This window comes from Pithys albifrons, chromosome 5 (assembly GCF_047495875.1).
Source record: "Pithys albifrons albifrons isolate INPA30051 chromosome 5, PitAlb_v1, whole genome shotgun sequence".
Lineage (NCBI taxonomy): Eukaryota > Metazoa > Chordata > Aves > Passeriformes > Thamnophilidae > Pithys > Pithys albifrons.
Genome location: NC_092462.1, coordinates 73,655,918 through 73,674,038, shown reverse-complemented (window position 1 = coordinate 73,674,038; position 18,121 = coordinate 73,655,918). Strand labels below are relative to the sequence as shown.

Genomic DNA, 18,121 nt, shown 5'->3' with positions numbered 1-18,121 from the left:
TAGGAGAAGGGGGCACGATGGGCTCAAGCTCTGCCAGGGGAAATTGAAGTTGGAGAGCAGAAAAACCTTTACAGAGAGAGTGCTCAGGCATTGGAATGGGCTGCCCAGAGAGGGGGTGGATTCCCCATCCCTGGAGGTTTTTCAGCTGAGCTTGGCCGTGGCACTGAGTGCCATGATCTGGTAAAGGGACTGGAGTTGGACCAAGGGTTGGACTTGATGATCTTGGAGGTCTTTTCCAACCCAATCCATTCTAGGATTCTGTGATTCTCACACCTGTGCACAAAACACCTCCCTCCCCACCAGCTCTCCTGGCTCCAGCAGGTGCTCACCAATCACTCGTGATGTCCAGACTGCTCCTGGTTGTTCCCCATTTTTACAGGACCAGCCAAGGCATTCCCACTCCCTGCACCTCTGTTCCCCATCCCAAAATACTTCTTCCCCACACCAGCTTTGAGGCACAGCAGGCTCCTTGCAGGAGTCTGCAGAGCCAACCCCCAACTAATCCCACCTTCTGGGCTGCTGCTGCAAAGCACAAAATGAGAGACCTGAGGCACTTCTGGGATGAAAGTTGAATATATTTAACCAAATTAATATTTTTTTCCTCTCGCCATCTCTTCTGCCCAGCCTTGGGCAGGATGGGGCCCAGCCATCTGCTCAGATCAGACATAATCCCTGGGTGATCTCCTTGTTGTTTTACATCCTGCTCAAGTGTTGACTCGAGCACTTGTTCAATTAGACAAGCCTCAGCACTTCAATCAGATGGGCACACAGGGCTGATTTTCTACCTTCACAGAGAGGAAAAAATCTGATTTAGTCGAGGGTGAGGGAACCAGGGGCTTCAAAGCAATGGGCCCTGGGGATTGTGGCTGCTCTGAAGGCTGCCAGAATCACTGCTTGACCCCTGCAGACCACCAGCAACTCCCTTTGTAAGAGAAGTTGAGAGATAGAGTGGATTAAAAGCCATTGGATCTGGCAGGGAGGAGGAAAGCTGGGCTGCTCTCCCAATATTTCTTTTTTAAAGGCACTGGGGAACAGCCGAGGCATCTGCTTTCTCTTGTCTCTGGTGACTGACCCCCAGATGTTCTGAACTCCCTGTACCACCTGCATTTTCTTCCTTATGATCCAGCATCTCCCAGAAATGCTGCTGTCCCAGGGCAGAGGGTTCTGAGGGCTGCAGGAATGCAGCCCAGCCTTCAGCTTGTCCTCTCCTCCCAGTGCCGTGGTGGTGAGGCCCCTCCATCATTTGGTCAGCTCCAAGCACTTAAACAAAAAGGTCAATTTTAAGGGACCAAATTGGGAAATTGGTGTAAACAACTGTGCTGATTATATTTTCATGGTCTGTTTAGTCCTTCATTCACAAAGCTGCCAGATTCCAAATGCAGCCTTGGATGGTCAAGAGTAGCTGGAAGAGTTTGCATTCACCTCCAGCTTCAGGAAGGCTTGATGGAAGGAAGAGCTTCCCTTCACAGAATCATGGAATGGTTTGGGTTGGAAGGGATCTTAAAGAGCATCTCATTGCACCCCCTGCCATGGGCATGGACACCTCCCACCAGCCCAGGGTGCCCCAAGCCCTGTCCAACCTGGCCTTGGACACTCCCAGGGATGGGGCAGCCACAGCTTCTCTGCCCAACCTGTGCCAGGGCCTCCCCACCCTCCCAGCCAGCAATTCCTTCCCAATATCCCATCTATCCCCGCCCTCTGGCAGTTTAAAGCCATTCCTCCTTGTCCTGCCACTCCATGTCCTTTCCCAAGTCCCTCTCCAGCTCTCTTGGAGCCCCTTTAGGCACTGGAAGGTGCTGGAAGGCCTCCCCAAAGCCTCCTCTTCTCCAGCTCCCTTGCTGTTACCAGCATCATCTGAGACTTCAAAGGGCATCAGCAATGAAGCCGAGTTTTCCCAGAGCCTGGAGCAAGACACGCTCCTCGCAAGACAAGGACAACATCCTGCTGAAAGGAAAGCTACACTGGGAGATCACAAAAACCAGCAAATGCAAAGACAGAAGGAAAACAAGAAGAGCTTATAAATGTCAGTGGCACACATCTGAACGGGGTTGTAGAGCAGGCTGTGTGCTCAGATGGCCGTGAAAACAGATCAGAGCCAGGAGAGGAGAGGAATTTGTGGTGCGTGACTCGTAACCTTCATTCCCTGTGATGGGTGAGGAGCGGCACAGGAGGGCACTGGAGTGTGGCAGGGCACAGACATCATGCTCTACATCCTTACAGGAGGATCTTACAGGAGTATCTCACATCCACATCTGTTCTTAGAAATTAGTCACGACAGGAAACCCAACTGCCAAAGAGCAAACACAGCCCTGAGGGGTGTGGTGTGTCCCACACTGGGCTCCTTCAGCCCCAGCCCCACACAAGCCTTTGCCCTCCTCTGCCTCACCCTCACCCCACTGTGCACCAGAGTGCCAGCAGTGTAATCCTCTCACCAAATAATCCCCCCAAAACATCCTGAGGATGCAGTGCAGTCAGCTGACTGTGGCAATCCATTCCCACAACCCACCTGCCTCAGGAACACTGTAATAATTTGGAATTATGACACCTTAGTTGTGTATTTTTGGATGAAAGCAACTCATCCTGTGAGCACATGTGCTGTCCCAGCACACCAAGGGTAAGGAAGGATATAAGAAGGAGTTTTACTCTCTACAGCCAAAAAGGAGCTTCCCAAGCCCAGCAGCAGCGGGAAACGCAACACTGACTTGATCCAGGAATTTCTGGACAATGTTGTTCCATGAAGTAGCTTCAGAAAGAGCTTTTCAGTTAGGAAAGTGACCATTGGCCTCAGTGCCAAGTGTCTTCCAGTACTGTTACAATCATGGAATCACAGAATATGTCGAGTTGGAAGGGACCCACCAGGACCATCCAGTCCAACCCCTGGCCCTGCACAGACACCCCAACAAACACATCGTGTGCCTGGGAGTGTTGTCCAAACACTTCTTGAACTCAGATAGTCTCAGTGCTGTGACCAGGCAGTCCTAGTTTTGCCTGGACTAGAGTTAATTTTCTTCCCAGTAACTGGTACAGTGTTTTGGATTTAGGATGAGAATAATGTTAATAACACACTGATGTTCTAGTTGTTGCTGAGCAGTTGTCAAGGGCTTTGCAGCTCACCTGCAGGCTCCAAGCCCTGGAGATGGACAGGTCCAAGGGATGCTCCATTGACTTGTAGAGTTCAAGTTAATGCTTGGAGAGAGATCAACCACCCTCAACAAATAACAGAGGCAGCTTATCCCACAGAGCTTAGGAGTCTCAAAACTGCAGTTCCACTGATGGCTTCTCATCAACAAGCAGGAAAACTCTAAGGATGGGAGTTATGTGCGTGGGGGTGAGGAGGTTCTGCTAATTTAGGGGTGTCCTGCCTGGAACAGCACATCATTGTTTGAGGGATGGTGTGTCAGTGAGGTCCTTTGGTCTGCTGGTTCCTGAAAGTAGAGGACAGAGATCCACGTGCAGCAAAGAAGGAAGTGCTGTTTTCAGGGCAGGGGTGGATTCCCATCCCTGCAGGGACTTAAAAGCCATGTGGATGTGGCACTTGGGGACATGGGTCAGTGGTGGCCTTGGCAGTGCTGGGGGGAACAGTTGGATTTCATGATCTCAGAAGGCTTTTCCAACTTCAAACAATTCTATGATTCTTAGGCTGCTGGATCAACCTGCTTGTGTCCAAGACCAGGCTGGACAGAGTTTGGAGCAGCCTGGGCTGGTGGAAGATGTCCCTGCCCATGGCAGGGGTGGGACTGCATGACCTTTAAGATTCCTTCCAACCCAAACCATTCTGTGTTCTCTCATTCTCTGAAATGATTTTACAGTCCACCATTTCTTATATAAAAACAAGGCCTACAAGGACACAATCTAAGAAGTCTCTTTTGGAAGAACCCCACTGAGAAAGTGCTTTGGGAATTCAGACGATGGCAGCAGTTTTGTTAACTGAGAACATTAATGGTATAAAACCCTACACACAAAAATGTTCAAGATCAGCAGCTGGCAAAGGTGGCCCACAGTTCTAGGACTCCTCCATTCCTTATTAAAATAATTAAAATAAAAGTAAGGCAGGTATTAGTTGGCCAGACAGCCCCAAATCCACTGCCTGTTAATCCACCTGAAAGCCAAGTGTATCAAGGCAAATTAAAGCTGCCTTTAATCCATGCAAATCTCAGCCCAGGAATCTTTTATTCTCTTACCTCCTGCCACGAGTTTAGTCCTGCCCTGCACCCCTTTGTGCTGCCAGAGCAAAACAACACAAAGCTCTGTATTTTAGTAACAGGGAGAAGAAATTTCAGGCCTTTCACACATTGTGGGGTGGACACAGTTTTGTGCTTCCTTGGTTGGGTGAGACCAAACCCTGTTCCACCTGTACTTAGTTTAATCACATGTATCAACACACATAAATTAGGGCAATTTGTGCATAAATTAGGCAGCATCATTATGCTAATTGGGATGGGATGCTTGTGCTGAGTGTGTTTGCAATCTGCCACAGTCCTCAGGGACAACACTGTGAGGGAGATGCTGCCTCTGGAAAGGCTGGAGCTCCACTGGGATCCTGCTGTGACAGGCACAGCCCCACAGAGACCCAAACCAAGCCTAAATAACTGAGGAGAAGGGACAAAGAGACCTGATGTGATCTGATGTCTCTTCTGATGATGCCACCCTCCAAAAATAACTCTGCTTCCTACATATCACATCCCTGATGCATGAAACAGGTTGATGGGTGCAGAGAGAGGCTGCCAGAAAAATAAACCCCTCAAGGTGTACATGAAACAAATAAAGGGCAGGGGACTCAAATCCCTGCACTTTGTTTATCAAACTTATGTGAAGGAACAAATCACCCTCACAAAAACCAGGGCCACTGCACTGTACCCTTTCCAATCCCACCTGAATTGCAGCAGAGATTGGGATCAGGGATGTGTCATAAGAATATCCTGATGATCCTTGTCCTAAAAGAAAGAAACAACCTTAAATCTTTCCAGTTGAATGAGGAAGGATAATGAAGGAACACATTGCAAAGTGACAGCTTCTCCTTTTGGAATCATAGACTCTCCTGAGCTGGAAGGGACCCACAAGGATCATGGAGTCCAACTGATGGCCCTGCAAGGAATACCCCAAGAATCACATCAGAGACTCAGTTAAACAGCTATATATGGATAGGTCTCCCTGGAGCAGGTAATTATCAAGGGTTTTTATTAACACCTCCAGGGTCTCTTATCAAAATATGGATTTTTTGGCTATCCCAGAGTTCTCCAGCAGCCTGAGCCCCCAACACCTGCAGGATGTCCCTGTGGAGAGGATGGTTGTGCTGTTGCTGGGGATGTTCAGCTCCAGCTCCAGGGGCTGGGGCTGCACCACATCTCCCTCCTCTTTATGGGCACCAGGGGATGCTCCCAAAGTAATTCCATTTTCCTTCCAAAACTGGTCACTAAATGACCTGCCAAATGGGACCATTAAGATGAAAAATCCTCACTGTGGGACTTGAGTTCTCTTCATTCAGAGGGAATTCGAGCTCGGTCTGTTCTCCAGGATCCAGCCAGGAGTCTTCCCTCTGACAGACGTGCTGGCACTTTGCCTGGCTAAAAAACATACAGCAGAAGAGCAGCAAGCACTAAACTACTACCAGAAGTGTTAAAAAAAATCAACTTGGAGTAAACCATCTGGGAACATTCACTGAGCCACAGGTGAGAGCAAACACAATACGCTCTGTACAGCACCAAAAAAATCATCAACTTTTAGAGAATAAGGGTGCAAAATACCAAACCAGCCCAGGAACACACACCCAGGTGAAGGATTTTTAATGTCATTTCTGCATTTCTTTGCTGCTTTGACCTTCTAAATATCAAGAGGTGGATTGTACAGCAGCACCCAGAGCAGCCCAGCTGCAGCACAGGGACAACCTGGCAGAGGTTGGGCAGAGAAGCTGTGGCTGTCCCATCCCTGGAAGTGTCCAAGGCCAGGTTGGACAGGGCTTGAAGCAACCTGGGCTGGGGGAAGGTGTCCCTGCCCATGGCAGGGGGTGGGACTGGATGGTGTTAAATGAAGGATGAAAACACCAGAAGTGGAGGGTCACATGGGACTCAGGGGATGCTCCACAAGCAGCAAGAGCAGGGAGTAAATTGAGATGCTCCAGCTGCAGGACCAAAGGAATTAGCAAGGCCTGAAGGATAAAAACCCACAGCCAGCTTCCCTCTGCTCTTCTGCAGCTCCCCTTGAGCACGAGTGCCTGGGTGGGGGTTTTCCCCCCTCATCTTTAAGCAGAACCCCTCTAAGCAGTTTAGCAGTGAAAGCAAACTCATCTCTCCCTCCCCAGGAATTAATATGGATTCTGGCACGGGGCAGCATCAGCGCCTTAACACCCAGTAATTCCCAGGCACTTCAGAACACCCAGTATCTTATCACAACAACAGCTTCTAAACCTCTTCTCTGCACCCTTTGGTGATAATTAGTTTAAGGCTGTCACCAGCAGATCAGTTTTGGATTTCAACTAAGCCAAAGGGATGTGAAAAGGTTTTGTCCAAAGACCAAATCAGCTCAAAAAAACAAAACACAAAATACGAGCTGGCTGTGCCAGCCAGTTCCAACAGTTTCTGCTGCTCTGAAAGGAGCACAGCAAGATTTAATAAACAAGCTCAATGAAGTTCTTCTTCCCTGTTTTATTTCCCCTTAAAGCATCAGCCCAATTTGGTTTTGTTTCCATCACAAGCAGCTCCTTTAATCGGCTCTGACGGGAGCACAACGTGGGGCCACCCCGGCCCCTGCCAGCTCCCAGTTAATGGCACACGGAGCTGCTCTGCCTCGCTACAGCAATTCCTGTAATTCAAGTCTGGCAAACAATTCCTGGGCTGAAAATGGGACAGCATCCAATCGTTATCTCCTTGCTTCTTAGAAAAAAACCTAAAAAAAAAATGCAGTGTATTTACTGTACCTGCCTGTTTGCTGTGCTGGCAGCACCACCTCGCAGGTGTGACAGCAACACACGCCAGCAGCTCTCGCAGTTTTGCCTGTTGATGTCTCTCCTTTCATTCCAGCAAACAGCCTGTCAGAGCTAAAGGAGCAACTGAGAGCAAGGAAAGCATCCGGCTGCTTCCCTGACAGCTGAACAAGTTTCCAGGAGGAAAAGCTTTCCTACGCTTCCAACCACAGCAACTCATTCTACAGCTGAGCTCGACAGTCTCCAAGGTCTTCACCAACCTAAATGATTTGATAATTCTAACATGCAGTCACCTTAATTTCGGTGCTTCCAAACAGCCTCACTGGTGCTTCTGACCTCGTTCCTCTGTACCAACCCGCTCTGGGATATCCACCCCTCAAAATAATGAGCTGAAGACCCAAAGAACCCACAGGTTTTCCTGCAGCTGCATTAATTGAATCATAGAATCACAGAATCGATTGGGTTGGAAAAGACCTCCCAGATCATCAAGTCCAACCCTTGGTCCAACTCCAGTCCCTTTACCAGATCATGGCACTCAGTGCCACGGCCAAGCTCAGCTGAAAAACCTCCAGGGATGGGGAATCCACCCCCTCTCTGGGCAGCCCATTCCAATGTCTGAGCACTCTCTCTGGAAAGAATTTTTTTCTGATATCCAACTTAAATTTATAGAATCATATAATTGCAGCCCAATCCGTGGCCAAGTGCAGGAACTCAGAGCACAAGCACAGCTGAAAGGCTTTTGTTGGAATGGTTTCGCTCCCCACGACACACCTGATAAGAGCCTGGAGCGACGACACACCCCGAGATAAAACCAGCAGGGTTCAAATCTTCAGGGCCCAATTCCGCATCCCCAGCGAGGGGTGGGAAGCAAATCCCTAAAGAAAACAAGCTGTGCTCAGGGAGACCATTTCCCTTGGCAAAGCTCTGCGCCTTCCTCTCCTCGCCCTGTCTGTGTGCGCACGTAGGAGCCGTGCCCTGGCATTTTCCGAGCTGCTCTCTGGCTCTGCTCCCTGGATGGGATGAAGGGCTAGTGCCCGATCCCGGAGGAGCTGCATGTCCAGGAGCACCTCACAGGCTTCTCCCGGTGCTTGCAAAATTTAGGTCTTACTGTTTCTTAAACTGCAATGTGCAAAGAGACAGGGAAAAGCAGTTTGGAAAGAGGAATCCTTTACAAGTTGAAGCGAGATAGTTGGGAATAAAATAAATCCAAGGATGCAGAGGTGGGCCAAGGATCCCAAGAGAAACGTTCTGGGAAGCCAGTGGATGTACAACTGTATGTGAGAGGTGTTCATTAGTGATGATTTGATAGCCAAACATAGGCATATAGAATCCTAGAATGGTTTGGGTTTGAAGGGATCTTAAAGATGATCCAGTCCCACCTCCCTGCCATGGGCAGGGACACCTTCCCCCAGCCCAGGTTGCTCCAAGCCCTGTCCAACCTGGCCTTGGACACTCCCAGGGATGGGGCAGCCACAGCTTCTCTGCCCAACCTGTGCCAGGACCTCCCCACCCTCTCAGCCAACAATTCCTCCCAATATCCCACCTAACCTTTGCAGTTTAAAGCCATTCCCTCTTGTCCTGTCCCTCTATCCGTTGTCCCAAGTCCCTCTCCAGCTCTCCTGGAGCCCCTTTAGGCACTGGAAGGCACTCAAAGGTCTCCCTGGAGCCTTCTCTTCTCCAGCTGAACCCCCCCAGCTCTCCCAGACTGGCTCCATAGGACACAATGTGCCATATGGATATAAGGAGACAGACAAACAAGCTGTGCCCCTACCTGAACACACCTTGGGAGGGCACGGAGGTCTTCCCGAGCTGCCAGCAGGGACCCTGGAGATGCCCAGCGCATTGTACACAGGGCAACGTGCAGCCCAGTCACTGAGGTCTCATTTCTAAGCAAAAGATTTGCAACCTTTCTATTCCTCTTCCTCTTTTGACTTCCTTAATGAATAAACAAACTTACAAAGAGGGGGGGAAAAACCCACTCACACAACCAGTCGTCCTCTGCTCAGCCCAGGTTTGCTGGAGCAGCTTGGAAGGGGAAATGGACACCAGACTTTTAGCAGTGCAGTGGGTACATGAGCTGGCACGGGCAGGTGGTGGGGCAGAACCTCACATGGTGCTACTAGTGCAGTTTCTGCCAGTGGCTAAAGGCTGGTTTCACTTTCAGTAAGGCATGTTAATCCAGCCCACTCCATAGGCAGGGCCTGGCAGGACACACAGCTGGTTTGTATCCATCCCTGGAAGTATCCAAGGCCAGGCTGGACAGGGCTTGGAGCAACCTGGCCTGGTGGAAGGTGTCCCTGCCCATAGCAGGGGGTGGGACTGGATGGTCTTTAAGGTCCCTTCCAACCCAAACCATTCTATCATTTGTGCTTCCCCAAAGGTTTTGGGAAAGAAATCCCACATCCCATCATGCTGTTGGCTTGCCAGATCTCAAGTTCAAGGATTTCTATGTCTGATCAAGGAGATATGTGGGCTACCCCCAAGACACACTCCCTCCACAGTGCCACTCCCTGCTCTGCCCACCAGTGCAAACCACTGTGATGGAAACCTCCCTGTTCCTGCCGGGAGAGGTTTCAGTTTCGTTGGGTTTTCCTGCCCATCATTCCACCAAACCCCAACCCACAGACTGCCAAGCCCCCAGGCAGAGATTCACCCACTTGAAGGCAACCAGGATCTGGTTTTAAAGCAGGTCCACATGACTCAGTGTGTGTGATGGAGTCAAGCAGTGGTTTCAGTCAGGATTTCTGTGCAGAAGACCAGACAGGGACATGGAGTGACCCTGCAGGAAGCAACCCCAGGAACAAGCTCCAGGCAGTTATAGCACTGGACAGCGACAGGATGTTCTTCATTCCTCCCCCAGATGGATTTCTGAGCTCTGGAGATAAACACATTGGGATGCTGTGCCTTCCTCCTCTGGGTCATGGGGATTGGAACTAGAGCAGGTCCTGCTGCTCAAAGAACAACAGCTCCTTTCTGCCTCTCAGTAACACCTGGATCCCTCAAGACCTTTTTTGCAGGTCTTTTTTTGAGGGCCAGGCTCTGCACGTCAAGGTCTGTTATCAGTGTTGATCAGGACACCCCATGACACACTTTTGTGGCACCTCAACCCCTTCCTGCTCCAGCTGAAGGTCAAACAGACCCTCAGCAGATGATGGTAGTGCAGAGTAAGGTTTTTAACAAAACATGGGGTGGGAAAATTAGGCCAGAGCAGCAGAGAACAAAGGAAAAATGGGTTTCACTTGTGGCACTGGCGCTGCACCACTTCAGTGCATTCCAGGAAGAGTTTGACCTCCAGGCTCGACCATCAGGCTCTAAATTAATTGTCAAAGTAAAGTTTGTGAATAAATCCACTCAATTCTTTAGAATAATAGAATTGTAAAGTTTGGAAAAAGTCTCTGAGATCATCCAGTCCAACCATCTTCCCAGCACCGTCAAGGCCACCACTAACCCATGTCCCCAACTGCCACATCCACATGGCTTTGAAAGCCCTCCAGGGATGGGGATGCCACCACTGCCCTGGGCAGCTGTGCCAGGGATGGACAAGCCTTTCCATGAAGAAAAATTCTCAATATCCAACCTAAACCTCCCCTGACCCAGCCTGAGGCTGTTTCCTCTCCTCCCGTCCCTGTTCCCTGGAGCAGAGCCCGACACCACCCCCGTCCAGCTCCCCACTCCTGGCAGGGATTGCAGAGCCAGAAGGTCCCCCCTGAGCCTCCTTTTCTACAGGCTGGGCCCCCCAGTTCCCTCAGCAGCTCCTCAACTGACTTGTGCTCCAGACACAAGTTCTTACATAGAACAAGAAACAAATGAGCAACTCCTTTGCTTATATTTATTTATAAATGGCTTAACACAACACCCCCCACGCACAGCAGGGATTGCCCTGCAGTAACTCCAAAAAGAGAAGGGACTGACCCTTTGGATGCTGCAGAACCAGGCTGTGCTCTGTGGTGGATTTGAGCACTTTGCATCAAACAATCATGTCTGCCCTGCTGTAGCTTTTAGGCTGCATTAAACCCAGAGTTTTGACAACCCCAAACGCCACGGAAGCCTGTGGGGACTCAGCAGAGCCAAGGACCAGGAGAACTGTGGGGACTCAGCAGAGCCAAGGACCAGGAGAACTGTGGGAACTCAGCTGAGCCAAGGATCAGGAGAGCTGTGGGGACTCAGCAGAGCCAAGGACCAGGAGAACTGTGGGGACTCAGCAGAGCCAAGGACCAGGAGAACTGTGGGGACTCAGCAAACCCAAGGACCAGGAGAACTGTGGGGACTCAGCAGAGCCAAGGACCAGGAGAACTGTGGGGACTCAGCAAACACAAGGACCAGGAGAACTGTGGGGACTCAGCAGAGCCAAGGACCAGGAGAACTGTGGGGACTCAGCAAACACAAGGACCAGGAGAACTGTGGGGACTCAGCAGAGCCAAGGACCAGGAGAACTGTGGGGACTCAGCAAACACAAGGACCAGGAGAACTGTGGGGACTCAGCAGAGCCAAGGACCAGGAGAACTGTGGCACAAACCCTTTTGTGCCTCAGGTCTGGAAGCACTAAGTGTGTTATTAGAAAACAAAGGGGCAAATTTCGGGAGGTGCAGCCCTGGAGGAGCCAACTCCTGGTCCATTCCACACAAATTCCACTGAACAGTGAAAGATCCAGGAGCTGATTTTTTATCCTGGCAGAGTTTTGAAGCTCCTGCAGGAGGGATAAACCTGTGGGGCTCATCCTACTGGTAGCAGGATCCCTCCAACTCCACACAAGGAGTCCTTCCATGGGAATTCTGTAACCTTTGGACAGACTGGAGATGGAAAGTGGAGCCAAAAGTCACTGACGAGACCTCCTCTGGATGGAAAATCTCTGCCTGAGCTGTGGTGCCAGATGTTCTGTGCAGCTGTGGAGCTTTGCTTTAATCCATCACGGTGATCTCCTGTGGTCGTCAGACAAATGAAGAGGTCTCAGTTCCCTCCAGGGGTTTCTGGTTTGTCTCACTAATAAAGACCCTGCCCCAGCAGCAAAAGAAGTTGTTTGATTGTCTAGAAGTCAACTCCATACCTCTCTATTCTTTGTTTAAAATACAGAATGCTGCTCTAAGTGGTTTAGTTTTTCTTTTTTTTTCACTTAAACCTGCACATTTTAAGATCAAATTCACTCAGGTCCTTCTCCCAAGCTAAAGTGCGTGTCCAACCAGAACTGCCTCCCCACAGAGATACCCTGTTCCTACCTTAGCTACCAGGATTTGTTTGATGTGATTGATTACCTAAGCTTTAAAAAATAAATTAGCAGTGAAGGTGCTGAGAACTCAGACCCCCAACAACATAAAACTGTAAAATCATAGAGTCACAGAATGGTTTGGGTTGGAAGGGACCTTAAAGACCATCCAGCCCCACCCCCTGCCATGAGCAGGGACACCTTCCACCAGCCCAGGGTGCTCCAAGCCCTGTCCAACCTGGCCTGGGACAATTCCAGGGATTGGGCAGCCACAGCTTCTCTCAGCAACCTGTGCCAATGTCTCACCAGCCTCTCAGTAAATTCTATCTAAATCAACCCAATTTCAGTTTAAAATATTTCCCCTTGTCCTGTCCCTCCAGACCCTTTTCCAAAGTCCCTCTCCATCTCTCTCATTGCCCCTTTAGGCTGAAAGAGGCATTAAGGTCTCCCTACAGCCTTTTCTTCTCCAGGTGAGCACCTCCAGCTCTCTCACCCTCCCAGCACCTCATCACAGAGATGCACCAGCCCTGGGATCAAATTAGTGGCCTCCTCTCATTCCAAGGGGTCAATAATCTTCCAGGCCCAGCAGCAGGACACTCTGGGCTAAGAGCAGGAGCCTGGCTTTGCCTCTAAGCCTGAGATTAGCCAAGGCACAGTCTCACCACCACACCTGATGGAGACCCTTGTGCACTGAAATTATCCAGGATGGGGTCAGAAGATCCTGCAGGTGATGGGTTTGGTCCACCAGGAGCAGCAGTTGGGATATGTCAGGCTACAATCAAAGATTTAAATCTAACTCTTGAGATACACAGCTGCTCCTCCAAAATCCTGGATGCCTCACAAGCTTAAGAAAAAACAAAGAAATCCATCTGCCACCTCTTAGGGAAAGTAAATGCTCCAGGTATGGTCGTCTCCTGGGAAAAGGGAGATTAATTTTCCTTTTCTATTCCCACTATTGCCCTGCAGCGTGAACAAACCCAAATGGTTTTACCCTAATTTATGCCTATTTTCCTTAGTATCCTAAACCTTCCCTATTCAAAGGGAGGTTTTGCTGCAGAAACTTTTACAGATGGTGAAATGGTACTCTGGGAGCACACAGGGTTGGACTCTGCATCCGGATAAATCAACAACAAAGCTTCCAGAATTTCCAGGGGACAGGTTTTGCCACAACTCCAGCTGGGACTAAGTGCACTTACATTCCCACAATACCACAACAAACCAAATTTGAGACAATTCCTTCTCTCTCTCTGACACCTGAAGCCCTTATTTTCCTTCTAATAAATGAGATAATGATTTTCAGGGAGTTTTTCCCTGCTCTGAACAGCTGTTTCTCCAATATTGTTGATACTCACAATAAACTGGATTTGCTCTCTCTAGATGCTTTTATGCTGGTTGAATTTAGTTAGGAAAGTGCCACAAACTGAGAACAAGAAAACACAATTCAAGTGCCAAGGGATTACAGATATCAAATTGTCGACTTCAAATATGCAGAGGAGCTTCTGGGCTGAATAAAGGCAAAAACTGCTCAGAGGGAGGTGGGAAAGGAGGGGGAAGCTATGAGAAGGCAGGTGGGGAGGAAAGGACCTTCCTGAGCTGTGCAGAAATGTTCTGGATTATCCCAAAGGTCACACTACAGCCATAAAAGCTTCCCAAGGGAATAAGTAGGTGATGGACACACAAACTCCAAGCTCTTGTTTTCCATTAAAAGAGGAGAGTGATGGTGTCTTGGAAACCCTGCGTGTTCCTAAGGAGTTAAAAAGGCAGTTATGGGGCCTGGCATGATTAACATTCTGGCAGAGCCTATTTGAATTGCAGGGAAAGCTGAGCTTGTCCAACTGGATAGTCAGACCACAGGTTCCCTCAACCAGGGCTTTGATTCTCCAACACAACACCCAAAATCATAAGACACGTGGAATCATGGTCCCTATTGCACAATGGGGCTCAAGGGAGAATTCCAGGGATATAGGTACATACTGGAGGTCATTGCTCTGGAAGGGCTGAGGATTTCTCTGGCAACAGAGAAAAGGACAAGCTGGTCCTGGTGGAAAAGCTGCCTGGAGAGCTACTGACAGTGGCAGCACCTCCTGAGGTGAAATCATGAGGGGTTTGCTCAAGCACCACACTCGATGACAAAAAACATGAGCAAATATCTGAGAAAAACACTAAAAGCAAACACCTTCTGTGGGCCAAGCAACCCAACCCAGGATTCACTTACTGGGTACTTTGCCCTCCTCTCCCAGGAAGCACTTCTGGGCTGGGAGGGCAGACTTAGCTGAGGAGGCAACTTGGAGATGAGAACTTGTCCATGTGGTTTCTGTCCACCAAGCCCATGATGAGGAGGTCAGTTCACCTTCAAGGGCTTCTTCCTAAGGCCTGGTTTTCATAAGGGTGTTCTCAGTTCACTGAGCCTTCTCTGAAATACACGGCTGCCTAAAGCCTTGCATCTCCCACCTCCAGTGTTCACCACTGATTCCACACCTTTTCTGATCTCAACTCCACTGCTCTGCCAGTCTTACCTTAAAATATCCTTCCAGGATGAAATAAAACCTGAATGTGTTTTGCTTTGCCTGTGACAGCACCAGAGGGGAGACCTCCCCACAGCAAAAGGCATCAGAGAAGCAAGGAATGGTTTGGGTTGGAAGAGACATTAAAGGTCATCCAGTCCCACCCCTGCCATGGGCAAGGACACCTCCCACCAGCCCAGGTTGCTCCAAGCCCTGTCCAGCCTGGCCTTGGACACTCCCAGGGATGGGGCAGCCACAGCTTCTCTGCCCAATCCATGCCAGGACCTCCCCACCTTTACAGGGAAAAAATTCCTTCTAATAGCCAACCTAAATCTCTGCTCTTTTAGTTTAAAACCATCCCCCTTGTCCTTTCACAATCTGCCTGCTTAAAAAGTCACTCTTCCCCTTTTTTATAAGCCCTTCTGGGCACTGAAATGCCACATCCTCTCTGCAGACACCACACACAGGAGCTCCCAGTAATTACCACTGGAGGGGACAACACACTCATCGTGTCCCTTCTCCACAGAGCAAGGCTGCAGTTTAAACCTGGCTTTAGTAGACTTAGTCCAGAAAGTGTGAATAGGACCCCAGAGCTCCCAAATTCACATTATTTTCCTAAGGAAAATAACCTGAGCTCTGCTGCAGGTCAGAGAATCATGGAATTGAGTCACAGAATATCCTGAGTTGGAAATGACCCAAAAGGACCATCAAGTCCAACTCCTCTGACAGGCAAAAATGACTCTGCAAAACTGCCTGTCCATGGGCAGCTCTGCACACCCAAACCTGACAGAGCTCAGGGAGTGTTTGGACAACACTCTCAGCCACATGGTGTGACTCTTGTACAGGCACTTGATGCTCCTGAGGGGTGTCTTCCAACTCAGCATATTCTGTAATTCTGTGATTCTCTAGATCTCCATATCGTTGGTAGCAAATGGTCTGTAAGGACAGGGGAAAGCTACACTTGTGGAGGCAAAGTTCTCCAGTTAGTTGGAGGTCCATGGAAAGAGGAAAGGACGGAAACCCACTGGGTGCTGAGATTTGGCAGAAAAATATAAATCATTTAGTCACAGGACCCATCTCTAAAAGAGCATAAACCACATCTACTCTTGAGGATCCTGCTCTTATAATCATGTATAAATTCAAAATCCTTATTTCAAAACTGCCAATGAGTCCATCTCTATTTCTTTCAGCCATCAGAGAATCTGAAGATACAAAAATCTGAAGACTTCTGAAGATACAAAAATCCCTTTTCTTGGGAAGGTGTGTGACATCTAGAGAAGTGACTGCAGACAAACTAAGGTCCAGCAGTCCAATAGAACTAGTTTTAGTGATTTCATCTTGGATTTTCTCAGAATAATGCTGGGCTGTGCAGTCCCCACTGCTGAGCTGACACAGAGAGAGTTTGGAGCTTTATCCCACGGCTTCGTTCTGAAAGCACCATTGATTGACAGGAGCCACTTCAATGGGCTCACAGGAAGGCCAGGGCAGGAAAGGGCTGAGAACAAGGCTGGTGCTCCCCTCCCAACAGCAGAAAGCAGCACACACCAACCAGGGTGCACAAAAGCTTTTGTTTTACATCTCCAAACCAACCCACCATCGCTGCTCCAGGACCGACACTCTCCCGTGCGGGCGGCGGAGTCAAAACCCAAACCCATCCTGGCCAAAAACTTGACTTGGTGGGGTTTGACCCTGAAAAGGGATTTTTCCTAAAGAAATACAGGTAAAAACGTTTCAGCTCAAAGAAAAAGCCCCCCCCGGATGATGTTGGAGGTCAAAAGGCAGTGAGGGACATTTAGGGATGCTGGATGGGCGTGGGCTGGGATGGTCTCAGGGCACATCCTCATCACCCTTTTATACAATTACAGACTAGTTTGGGTTGGAAAGGACCTTAAAATTCACCCAGCTCCAACCCCCTGCCATGGGCAGGGACTGTCTCTTGGTGAGGAACAGCCTCCCTGAGCCAGGCTGTGCAGTTTCCAGTAGCAACTGTGCCTAATCCAGCCCGGAGACAAAACTGCCGGCGCTCATTCATACCCACGGCACGTGCCGGGCAGACTCTGGGCATGGCCACAACTACTGCAGAGGGGTTTTTTCCCTCAGTTTAAGATTAGTTTTAAAACATTTAAAAAAACCCCACATCCATATTTAAATCAGTTTTTTACAAATACACCACTTTAATAAAAGAAGTTGGGGTCAGCTTCAGTGGAAAGGATGCACAAAAGCCTCTCCCTCTGCACATTCACTGTACAAAACACGTTTGTTTCAGTGCTTTTTTTTTCGCACAGTATTGGAGAAATCAGCGAGGAAGAAGCTGCTTTAGTGATGAAATCTTTAGTTTTTTAAAAAGAATTATGAGAAAGAACCGAAAAATCATGTTGAAAAGGGTTAAATCAGCAATTGCTCTGCCCTGTATTCAGGTCACAGCACCAAAAACACTCCTAATTGACCAAATAATGCTGAGATCACGTCACCTATTAGGTACTGACAACAAGGAATGCAAAGACTGAAGCAAAATTAAAAAAAATACATGTTTTCCACTGAAGTTTCAGAAGGACCAAAGTCACCTAGAGACGTAGGCTAATGACCTGGGAAGAAATATCACCAAATTCCTAACCCAGACTTCTTCAACAAATTTTAATTTTTTTAATTTAGCTGATTATCAGTTGAGAAACATTAAATGAAGCCAGAAAAGTATTACACCCTGGGTTTGATCTGTGAACACACCAGGGGTTGGATGGACCCAGGAACACATGGAAAGACAAGGGAAAAATTGAGCTACGTGCACAAATAGATATTTTTCTCTTTTTCTCTCTGGGCACACTCAGCCACCAGAATCAGGTGAGAAAAGGGGTTCAGCAGCTTTCCAGCATGTCCAGGGAGGGCAGGGAGAAGGGAGAGCCCAGTTCTCACAGGATCACAGGGCAGGAAGATATGAGATGATGGGCAGAAAATGAAACAAGATGGTTGAAGAGGAGGAAGAGGCTTTTCCACCGTGAGGTCAGTCGAGCTGGTAGCCCAGAGAAGTTGGGAAATCTCCATCCTGGAGGTTTTCAAGACCCAGCTAGATAAAAGCCCTCAGCACCATCACAGAGTCATTAAGGTTGGAAAAGCCCTCTAAGATCATGCAGTCCAGCCATTCCCCCAGCACTGCCAAGGCCACCACTGACACATGTCCCCAAGTGCCACATCCACACAGTTTTTAAATCTCTCCAGGAATGGGGACTCCACCCCTGCGCTGGGAAGCTGTGCCAGGGCTGGACAACCCTTTCCAGGAAGAAATTTTCCCAGAATCCAACCTAAACCTCTCCTGGAACAGCTTGAAGCAGTTCCCTCTCCTCCTGTTCCTGTTCCCTGGCATTCCCCTGGCTCTCCCCTCTCCTGGCAGGTCCCCCCTGGGCCTCCTTTTCTCCAGGCTGAGCCCCCCCAGCTCCGTCAGCCCCTCCTGCTGCTCCAGCCCCTTCCCAGCTCCGTTCCCTGCCCTGCACAAGCTCCAGCCCC

General features: G+C 49.2%; 1 protein-coding gene across 3 annotated transcripts in view; it reads right to left on the bottom strand.

The window, feature by feature from the left end:
- The window catches only part of PTPRA (protein tyrosine phosphatase receptor type A), a 131,152-nt gene that overhangs the window by 64,908 nt on the left and 48,123 nt on the right, over positions 1-18,121 (bottom strand). Inside the window, exon 1 of one of the 3 annotated variants that reach the window (XM_071557062.1) lies at positions 8,691-8,780. The exons of the other annotated variants lie outside the window; for them this stretch is intronic. The gene's annotated coding sequence lies outside the window, so the exon portion shown is untranslated. Of the gene's footprint in view, positions 1-8,690; positions 8,781-18,121 lie in introns of those variants that run through there. 3 annotated transcript variants of the gene reach the window in all.